At 35.9% G+C, this 11,811-nt stretch overlaps 1 non-coding gene across 1 annotated transcript; it reads right to left on the minus strand.

Annotated features, from left to right (window-relative positions):
- Positions 1-267: 267 nt before the first annotated feature.
- LOC128290777 (small nucleolar RNA R71) lies at positions 268-373 on the minus strand. Its single transcript, XR_008280564.1, has one exon. It is a non-coding gene; the product is annotated as a small nucleolar RNA R71 (small nucleolar RNA).
- Positions 374-11,811: the final 11,438 nt, after the last annotated feature.

Below are 11,811 nucleotides of genomic sequence, written 5' to 3' on the forward strand. Positions count from 1 at the left end.
CAATTCAAATGATACAGTAATTTGTTCAGTTTGATGGTTTGCAAAACAAAGATCCCAATGCTCACTTAGCAAACTTTTTAGAACTATGTGATACATTTAAAATTAATGGCGTTTCTAATGACGCCATTCGCCTTCGGTTATTCCCTTTTTCATTGAGAAACAAAGCTAAACAGTGGTTGAATTCGTTACCAGGGGGGTCAATCACTACTTGGGAACAAATGACCAAATCTTTTTTACTAAAATACTTTCCGCCGGCTAAAATGGCTAAATTACATAATGATATCTCTTTTTTTGTACAGATGGATTTAGAAATACTCTACGATGCGTGGGAGAGATATAATAAACTTTTGCGAAGATGCCCTCACCACGGGTTACCATTCTGGCTACAGGTTCAAACCTTTCATAATGGCCTGAATCCTTCGACTCGACAAATGGTTGACGCAGCTACTGGCGGAACCATCAATAATAAAACACCTGAAGATGCCTATGAATTTATAGAGGAGATATCACTGAATAACTATCAGTGGCAAGTCATGAGGACAAAGCCAAAGAAAACAGCCAGTGTTTATAATGTCGATTCGGTTACCATGCTCTCTAATAAGGTAGAACTCTTGAATAAAAAAATTGATGGTTTTCTTAGTTCTTCACAGCTTCACCCAGTAATGCAGTGCGATGCAAATGGAGGTGGATCGAGCAATTCAAAATACCCACCTTTTGTCCATAACATGAAGAACGAGCAGTTAAATTAGATGCGTAATAATCCTCGATCTCAAAACAATCCTTATAGTAATACTTACAATGCAGGTTGGAGGAATCACCCAAATTTTTCATGGGGAGGCCAAGGAAAACAGAAACCACCACCCCTTTAGGCTTTCAGCAACCACTATACTAGCAGGAGAAAAAGCCGAACCTTGAGGAGATGCTAACCAAATTCATCTTGGTGTCAGAGACTCATTTTCAGAATACTGAGGTGGCACTCAAAAATCAACAAGCATCAATCTAAGGGATCGAAACTCAAATTGGACAGCTGGCTAAGATGATTTCCTGTAAGATGATTTCAGAAAGAGCACCAGGAAATCTACCTAGTAACATCGAACCCAATCCAAAAGCACATGTGAAAGCAGTTACACTGAGGAGTGGGAAAGTGTTAGCTGAATTGAAAAAGAAGCCACAATAAGAAGGTGACAGAAGCAAAGAAGAGAAGGTAAAACCCAAAAGCAATGACAATCCAATGCTAAAGGAGTATAAACCACGAATTCCATACCCACAAAAGGTGAAGAAAGACCGCATGGATACACAATTTGGTAAATTCCTTGAACTTTTTAAACAACTACATATTAACTTACCTTTTGTTGAAGCTATATCACAGATGCCTACATACGCAAAATTTTTAAAGGAGCTCCTAACAAACGAAAGGAAGTTCGAAGACTTATCTACAGTGGAACTTAATGAGGAATGCTCGGCTATACTCCAAAACAAACTACCAACCAAACTAAAAGATCCAGGAAGTTTTACTGTACCCTGCTTAATTGGTAGTTCTAACGTTGATAAGGCACTAGCTGATTTAGGTACTAGCATTAATTTGATGCTATATAAAATGTTTAAATAGCTGATAGACCTGTTAAATATCCAAGAGGAATTATAGAGGACATACTTGTAAAAGTAGATAAATTTATATTCCCTGTTGATTTCGTTGTGCTTGATATGGATGAAGATGTTGAAGTGCCTTTAATCTTAGGGCGTCCATTTTTAGCCACTGCTAGGATTGTTATTGATGTGGGTGATGGTAAAATGGTACTTAGAGTAGGTGACGAAGAAATCATTTTTAAAATTTATGATGCCATGAGATTTTCTAGGGAACAGGATGACTCATGTTATTTTATTGACTCTATTGATCATGCTGCTTAAGATTCTTTTCAGGAAATCATACATAAGAACACGTTAGAACTGTGCCATGCCCAAGGAGAGGAGATAGAAGACGATGATTCCGAGACAGGTAAAATAAAAGCTAAACTGAACTTCAATGAATCTTCCCAAAGACAAGCAGAATATGAGGACATTAAAGGGAATGATGATTTTAAGCAAAAGCCCTTGATTGAAGAACCTCCCAAACTGGAACTCATACAATTACCAAAACACTTAGAATATGTATTCCTTGGAAATACTTCTACATTACCAGTTATTATTACGTCTAACTTGCAATCCAAAGAGAAAAAGGAGTTAATCCAAGTATTAAAAGAACATAAAAAGGTTGTAGTTTGGAAAATTTCTGACATTAGAGGGATCAGCCCTTCTTTTTGCACCCACAAAATTTTAATGGAAGATGAATATAAACTATGTGTACAAGCTCAAAGAAAACTAAATCCCAACATGAAAGAAGTTGTTAAAGATAAGGTAATTAAACTTCTAGATGCTTGAATTATTTATCCTATTTCTGACAGTTCTTGGGTAAGTCCAGTGTAGGTTGTTCCTAAAAAAGGAGGCATGGCTATGGTAGCCAATGAGAAGAATGAACTAATTCCAACGAGGACAGTCATAGGTTGGAGAGTTTGCATTGACTATAGGAAGCTAAATGATGCCACGAGAAAAGATCACTTCCCCTTGCCATTCATTGACCAAATGTTGGAAAGACTATCAGGGCACATGCACTACTTCTTCTTAAACGGACTATCTGGCTATTTTCAAATCCCAATAGCTCCTGAAGATCAGGAAAAAATGACATTCACATGTCCATACAGTACATTTACTTATCGAAGAATGCCCTTTGGATTATGTAATGCTCCTACTATGTTCCAGTGTTGCATGATGGCCATCTTTGACGAACTCGTAGAAGATATCATGAAGATATTTATGGATGATTTCTCGGTATTCGGTAACTCTTTCCATCTTTGCCTTAAAAATTTAAAACGAGTTCTAATAAGATGTGAGGAAACGAACCTTGTACTTAACTGGGAAAAATGTCACTTCATGGTTCAAGAAGGTATTGTGCTACGACATAAAATTTCTTGTAAAGGGATTGAGGTTGATAAATCTATAGTTGAAATCATTGAAAAAGTACCTCCTCCTAGTTCGGTTAAGGCTATTGGAAGTTTTTTAGGACATGCTGGGTTTTATAGAAGATTTATTAAAGATTTTTCTAAAATAGCTAAGCCTTTGACCAAATTACTAGAAAAAGATATGCTCTTTAATTTTTATCAGGAATGTTTAGAAGCATTTAATACTCTAAAGGATAAAATGATTAATGCCCCAATTATAATAACACCTGATTGGAATTTACCTTTTGAACTACTGTGTGATGCGAGTGACTTTGCGAGAGGTGCGCTTTTGGGACAAATAAGGACAAGCACTTTCAACCTATTTATTATGCTAGCAAAACTTTTACAGCCGCACAGGAGAACTACACCATCATAGAGAAAGAATTGTTAGCTGTGGTTTTTGCATTCGATAAATTTAGGCCACATCTAATATTGTCTAAAGTTTTCGTTTATACTGACCATTTTGCCTTCGCTACCTGTTAACTAAGACTAATGCAAAACCTCAACTTATTCGATGGATTTTGTTATTGCATGAATTTGACTTGGAAATTGAAGATAAGAAAGGAGCAGAAAATCTCGCAGCTGATCATTTATCCAGGCTTGAAAATTCAAGTACTAAAGAGCTAGATGAAGTGGAAATAAATGATTCATTCCCTGGAGAACAATTTTTTGCTATTTTTGACTTAGAGGTACCTTGGTTTGTAGACATCGCGAATTTTTTAGCCACTAACGTTATCCCAAAATGGTTGACACATCAACAAAAGAAACGATTCTTTACTGATGTGAAAAACTACTTTTGGGAAGATCCTTTTCTTTTTTCGTCTATGTGCAGATCAAGTATTCGGTGATGCGTTACAAGAATGGAAGCATTAAAAATCTTGAAACATTGCCACTTAGGACCAGATGAAGGACATTACGGTGGAAATAAGACCGCACATAAAATACTTGAATTAGGTTTTTATTGGCCCACCTTATTCAAAGATGCCAACATGTATGTTATTTCTTCTGACAAATGCCAAAGGACAAGTAATATCTCTAACCGTGATGAAACGCCTCAAACATATATCCTTTCATGTGAAATATTTGATGTTTGGGGTATCGACTTCATGAGTCCATTCCCTAGTTCATTTGGAAATAAATACATCTTAGTAGCTGTCGATTATAGGTTTAAATGGGTTGAAGCCCAAGCTCTGCCTACAAGTGGTAGGGGGACTCATTTCTGTAACACCCAAGTTGAAAAGACCCTCAAGAAATATAGAGTTTACCACTGAACAGCTACCCTTTACCACCCTCAAACTAATGGCCAAGTCAAAATGGCAAATCGAGAACTTAAACGTATCCTAGAAAAGACGGTAGGATTAAATAGGAAAAATTGGGCTTATAGAACTGCTTTTAAAACCCCCATAGGAACATCACCATACAAACTCGTTTATGGAAAAATTTGTCATCTACCATTTGAGTTAGAACACAAAGCATTCTGGGCTATAAAATTTCTAAACTTTGATCCCAAACTTGCAGGTGAAAATAAGTTGATGCAGTTAAACGAGTTAGATGAATGGCGAACTTATGCATATGAAAATTGAAGACTATATAAAGAAGCAACGAAACGATGCCATGATGCTCTGTTAAAACAAAATAAACAATTTGAAGTTGGAGATCTTGTCCTATTATATAACTCGAGACTCAAATTGTTCCCTGGGAAGCTTAAATCATGATGGTCAGGTCCGTTCGTAGTCAAAACAGTTTTCCCATACGGCACCGTAGAAATAAGTCACCCATCGCAAGGTACGTTCAAAGTAAATGAACATTGCCTTAAACCTTACAACGGTGAGAAATTTAAAGATGACAGGGAGGAGCTACGGCTCCACGAATCTCTTTAAGTATTCTCACACGGTAAAGTCTAGCTTAGACTTTAAATAAGCGGTTCTCGGGAGGCAACCCGAGCACTAACAATATTACTTTCTTTAAATTTTAGTTTTTAAAATCTAACATACTAACCAAATCATTGAACACAGGCTTTTTAGAACCACACAGCCAGGCACACGGGCGTGCCGTAGGCCGTGCACATACCACGGGATGCAACACGACCGTGTAATACGACTGTGTGAAAACAGGGAAAAAATTTCTTCCCCAACACGGGATGCAATAAGTCGCCACGGCTGTGCGACATGGCCGTGGGCGAAACTTCCAAAATAACACGGGCATGCAACACGCTCGTGTTTTGAAACCGTGGGAAAACCTATCAATTTAACACGGGTGTGTGCCTGCATACACGGGCGTGGGTGAAGCGAATGTAGATCGACACGGTCGTGCAATATGGCCGTGTACACCAATGTGCCTAATTTTGAAAATTACGAAACTCACGGGCTGAGCTTAGAGCACACGGGCATGCCCCACGGCTGTGTGCCCCAATTTTTCTATAAACACCTATTAATTATTTTATTTTATTTTTATCTCTATATTTTGAAATTATTTTTTAATACTATTTTATCCTGAGTTTTTACAATATTTATTCTTCGGCTATTTCATTACGAGTAATTATGCTTCAGTATACCTCTTAAAGAGTTCCTGATTTTATCACAGTCAGAAAGAGCTCCAAAGCTCATCCTTGAATTGTGACAGCCCTAAATTGACCCTAGTCGGGAAGTGGTTTCGGGACCGCTAAACCGAGTCACCGAAGTATTTGAATATGATATTTATTGTCTAAAATATGTGAATATGAATGTGTGAAAGTTTTAAGCTTGGATTTAGTCGATTGCATGTGAATTTAGTTAATAGGACTTATGTGTGACACTTTTGAAATGTGATAGGTTAATCTATAAGGATCTATTAAAGCATGTAGTGAAAACAATGGTTTTGCATGTCAAATACTCCTTTTTTTATACATAGTGGTTTACCATGATGGTACATATATTAAAATATGTAGTAAATCTTAATTAAATGGTTATTATTTTATGTAAAAGAAAGGAAATAAATAAAAGAAATAATAAGGATAATAAAAGAAAAGAAGAATGAAAGGGTGATGAAAAGAAAAGGAGAAATCGGTTCTTCTTGGTGAAATGAAAAGAGGAAGAAGGAGGAAGCATTCGGTCATCTTAGGTTAATATTAAGGTAAGGAGTTTATACTAGTTCTTGAAATTTTAGTTGATCTTGGGTGAGATATCAAGTTATTTTTGTAACCCATGTTGAAATTTTGATTTTGGAATGAGTAAGGTTTTCGGCTATGGTAATTAATAAGGGTGATGGTTGTTGTTTCATGCTAAATCTAGATGAACAATGGTAGTTTGCTTATATCTTGATATTTATGAGTTTCTTTCTTGGTTATACCTTAAACCCATGAAGTATATTTTTATTTGGTGTTGTTGGAGGTTTCGGTCATGGGTAGAAAAAAAAAGAAAACTATAGATTTTGAGATTTATGATAGAAATTAATGAGTGAGAGTTGGATAAATATTATGATGTTAAAATTCATGGGATTATAAGCTTGTAAGTTTGATGGTGAAATTTATGCTTTGTGAGGGTAAATGGTTTAAAAGGAGCATTCGGCCATGATGAAAAATTATGATGAAGTGATGTTAAATGCTTTGAATATTGAGTATATATAGTTATAAGTTGAATTTAAGGTTTGTTAAATTGTCTTTGTCATTGCCAAATGTGTGTATAGTTAAAGAAAATTTGTTAAAGTGCTTAGTTAATTGATATTAGGTTAATGATATGTGTATTCGGTCATAAAGGTGTACATGAGGAAATGTTAAATTAATTGTATTAAATTGCTTAATGTGATTAAAAATGCGTATGACCATTTTGTATTTGAGCTAAAAGTAGCTATATGACCTATTAAATTTCTTGTCATATTCGGCCATAAGCTAGCATAATGAGACTTTAATAAGTTAAATTTGTCTGAATTAGCTCAAGAGCTTAGAGGATCAAAGTTGGATAAGGGAAAGGAAAAAGTGATCGAATAGCCGTCGAAATCATTCGACAACATCCGAGGTAAGTCTTTGAGTAATGGAACGTAGTTTATGATTTGATTAAGTTATGACGTATAAGCATAACAAATAAACGGTGATATAATGATTCTATTTGAATTATATGTCGAGATAATTAGTTTATACTTATGACGGGTAGCCGAATGTGCATAGAGATCATGTCATAAAGCAAATCAAATCATGCTCCTTGTATGTGGCTATTGAGCCGAAAATGGGAATGGTTGACAGGTGTCTTGTGTTTGAGTTCTAGTGATGAAAATGAAATATAGATGTGATATGATTTATTGATATATGTGCATGAATATTCGTATGGTAACCGGGCTAAGTCCCGAAGGCATTTGTGCTAGTGACTAATTCCGGGCTAAGTCCCGAAGGCATTTGTGCGAGTTACTAATTCCGGGCTAAGTACCGAAGGCATTTGTGCGAGTTACTATATCCGGGCTAAGTCCCGAAGGCATTTGTGCGAGTTACTATATCTGGGCCAAGTCCCGAAGGCATTTGAGCGAGTAGCTATATCCGGCTAAATCCCGAAGGTACTTGGTTTGGGAATGAGCGATCTTGCTGTAATACTTTCAATTAATACGCTCGTAAAATCCCAACGATGAGGTATGTTTCGTATATGCATTGGAATAGTTGATTCCTTTTAAATAGTATTCGCTCAATCGATTAACAAGCTTCCGGCCTTTAGCCAAGTTGATTCCTTATGTATGAATATAAGGGTTGGAAATGTGAAGTAGGTATGATTTTGAGAATATGTGTATATGAAATTATTCGTTTAGTCATATGAATGCTATACTTCAGTTGTGCATGATTTCATTACTCAAACTTACTAAGCATTAAATGCTTATTCCGTTGCTTTGATTCTCTGTTTATAGATTTTGCTCGTCACTATCGGACTCGGAGTGTCAAAGTCGAAGTCGCCCACACTATCAAAGCCCTTTTGGTACTCTTTTAGTTGAACTCTGATAATGGCATGTATAGGACTGCCCTTTGTTGTTAGTCAAGTACTTTTGGTAATGTATATATTTGGATAGCCATGCGAAAATGGCTTATATATATATTGAGCGTAGCATTATAATCATTTTGTATGTTGTTCATTGAGTGGTATGGAAATGTTTGGTAACGATTAGCCATTGGAATGGTTAATCACGATCATTTTGGTGCTATGTATGACAAAATTCTAGTTGATCCATGGAAAACCATGAAATAGGTAAAGTTTACCTTAAAAATAGATGCTGACAGCAGCAGTGATGTGGATTTGAAAAATCGCTAAAAATAGTAGGAATGGAATTAAATAGTGAATAAATTATGTAATCGAACCTTGATGAATCTATTTTCATATGAAAGTAACGAAACGATCATACAAGCAGTATTTTATGAGATGTTTAAGTTTTCGTGAAACAGGGCCAGAGCAATTTCTGGATCCCCTGTTCTGACTTTGGAAATTCACTATAAGTTAATCAGAGATAATTAGAAGTCATTCCATATATGTACAGATTCCTTTTCGAGTCTAGTTTTTTTTAGAAACAAACGGCATAAGTATTGAAGCCCTTTACAGGGAGATATCTAAGTCGTAATGCATGAAGGTCAGAGTAGTCAAACCTTGAAACAGGGGAGACTTTAACTAATAAACTGTACTAATTGGCCCAACCAAAAATTCTAGAAAAAAATTTGAAGATAGATGTATGAGTCTAGTTTTAGGAAAAATTTACAGAATCGGTTTTCGAGCTTCGAAACTCAAGATATGATTTTTAAAGTGACTGTGATGCAGTTAACCAGCTTGTCTGGAAATTTAAAAATGAACTGTGTAAGTAAATGAATTAAGTCCGTTAACACCTCATGTTCAACTCCAGCAACGGTCTCGGGTATGGGGCGTTACATGAATAGGAACTAAAAACTCCACCGGGAAAGGTTCTCCACGACTGCCATGTCCTGCTCGACCACGACCATAGCTACCACCAGATATAATATTCTTTTGGCACAGGACTTATGGACTAATGAACCTCTACCACCACCGGAGTATCCTCCTCCACTCTCACGCCAATTATCCTCCAAAACTCCAGTTCAAGGAATTCATTCATCATTCAGGAAGTTTCACTTCTCTCCCTATCTTAAGATTATGAATCTATCTTTTTCATTATATCTATCATTGTACATTGAGGGCAATATACATCTTAAATATGGGGGTCTTTTATATCATCATTAGAAATCCCTAAATTGTGTCTTATTCTCATGTAAATCATTTATATTACTATTAAAATAAATTTTAATTAATTTATGATTTTTATTTATATGTCTTGAATTAAAACATAGGCATTTATACATTGAGTGTTTAAACTTTAAGACATTAGGGAATTAAGCATGATAAGTTGATTTTTGAAGAATTAAAAAGTTTTAGGTTGTTTTTCCCAAGTTTAGGTATTATCTTGAGTTGAAATTCACAGGTTTAAACATCACAAAGCCATAACTTTTGTGAGATTTTGAGCCTTTAGAGCATCTATCATTTCTTTCATGCTCACTTTTATTGTTGCTTTGAGTGTGTCAGTATTGAATTGTTATTCTAGAACTTGCTTGATTATGCATGTCAAGACCACACCATTTGAGTTGATATGTCAAAATGATAAAGGCACTGAGGTTTAACCCACTCACTTCACAAAATCCTACCTTCATAATTAACCCTTAGTGAACCCCTTTAAGCCTAACAAGCCATTAATTAATTTACCCTCAATATTAACCCGTAAACCATTATTGTTGAAATCTGATAAACTGTAAATTATACATATTTTTACCGCATGTTTAATGCATTTTATGGATGATTTCTCATTCAAATTGGTGAATTCGATGCTCCTAATGCTTTAATTTCATGTTTTATACATAGGAGAGCACAGGAGAGCGAAAAGAACGACAAACGGGCCAAAAACGGAGAAAATGGGCCAAAGTATGAAATCAACATAGCCTGGACCTCCTCACACGGGCAGACCACACGGCCGTGTCAATCTGGCAGAACTGGAGCATGACTCATACGGGTATAGCACACGCTCATGCCATTCTAACAGGCTCAAACACAGCCTGAAGTAATCGCACACTAGCGTGTCACACAGACGTGTCCCTGTCGAGCCCAAGTTAAGTCCAATTTGAAAAAGGTCACTTTTGAGGGCTTCTAGGCATTCCTAAATACAACCTAGAAGAGGAGAAAATGGGGATACAGAGAAAGGGGTAAGGAATTACCCCAAGGAAGTCGATTGATCCATCTCAGAAGCCGGATTCATCATCAAGACTGAAGATCTCTCCTCAGTTTCCCTTCAAGAGTTTTGGGTTTTCTTTATGTTTTTTATTCTTTATTCTTCGGAGATGTTTTCTTATTTAGTTATGAACTAAATCCCCTAAATACCTAAGGGGAATGAAACCTAAGACGAATCTTGTTATTATTTTCTGAATCGTATGATAAATATTTGACTTGTTCTTAATTATGTGTTCTTAATTCATGTTTTGATATCCCAGGATACTGATTCAAGACATGCTCTTATTCAGAGGAGGAATAGACCCTGTCTAAGAGTACTTTTGTCATAATTAAGCAGAGTTGATTGCGCGCCTAGAAATAGGGTGACAAGATTTTGCCGGATTAGGATAAAACCTAATAAGGGGATCCATAGCTCTAGTTAATGCAACCCTAGAGTGGTAATTAGAGAAAAGTGTCGGTTATTCAATCTAGGGATTAGACGTTATTAGTCTTGAATCGGGATAATAACATAACTTAGGGATCTTTATGGAATAAGTTGAATGAATAAATCGTTCGATTGGGAGCCAGAATAACAACTAAAGTCTTGGTGGATTTTTCCTTAGGTATTGTCTCAAGTCAATCGATTTTCCCAAAAGTAATTCCCCAATTCTTTTCTCTGTGCGTTCTTAGTTTAGATAATTAGTTAATTAAAACAAATAAAACCCTTTTTATTCTTAGACTAGATAATAAAAAGACAGTCATTACTAGTACTTTTAGTTCCTTTGGGTTCGACAATCTAGTCTTGCTAAAACTATACTACTGTTCGATAGGTACACTTGCCTACATCGAGATAATAGTTAGTTCAAGAATGAGTAATTATAAATATTTGAAACCTATCACAAAACCTCGCAATCAAGTTTTTGGCGCCATTGCCAGGGAACTAAAATATTAGGAACGTTAAATTTTTACTACTTTAGCCATTTATTTTTCTTGCAATTTAATTTTTTTATTATTATTACTAATTAATTTACTTTTTCTTTCTCTTGGTAGGTTTTTATAGTTTATGACTAGAAGAAACCTGTCGGGACCATTACTTTTTGACGAAGAAATCGATCGCACAGTTTGTAGAAACCAAAGAGAAATAAGGCGCAGCTTAAGATACACAGAAAATGAGCAAGAAGACGATACTCAACCCCCAACCGAAGAGATGGCTGAAAACCAAGGCAATCAGCTACCTAATGCAATTGCGGCTAATCGAAATCCTGCTCCACGTACTATGTATGATTATGCTAAACCTTCTCTAATAGGAACTGAATCTAGCATAGTTAGACTGGCTGTAGCTAGAAATACTTTTGAACTGAAACCTAACACAATTCAAATGATACAGTAGTTTGTTCCGTTTGATGGTTTGCAGGATGAAGATCCTAACGCTCACTTAGCAAACTTTCTGGAATTTTGCGATACGTTTAAAATTAATGGGCATTTTTGATGATGCCATTCGTCTTCTGTTATTTCATTTTTCATTGAGGAACAAAGCTAAACAGTGGTTGAACTCGTTACCACGAGGG

The sequence above is a fragment of the Gossypium arboreum genome, chromosome 3 (assembly GCF_025698485.1).
Source record: "Gossypium arboreum isolate Shixiya-1 chromosome 3, ASM2569848v2, whole genome shotgun sequence".
NCBI lineage: Eukaryota > Viridiplantae > Streptophyta > Magnoliopsida > Malvales > Malvaceae > Gossypium > Gossypium arboreum.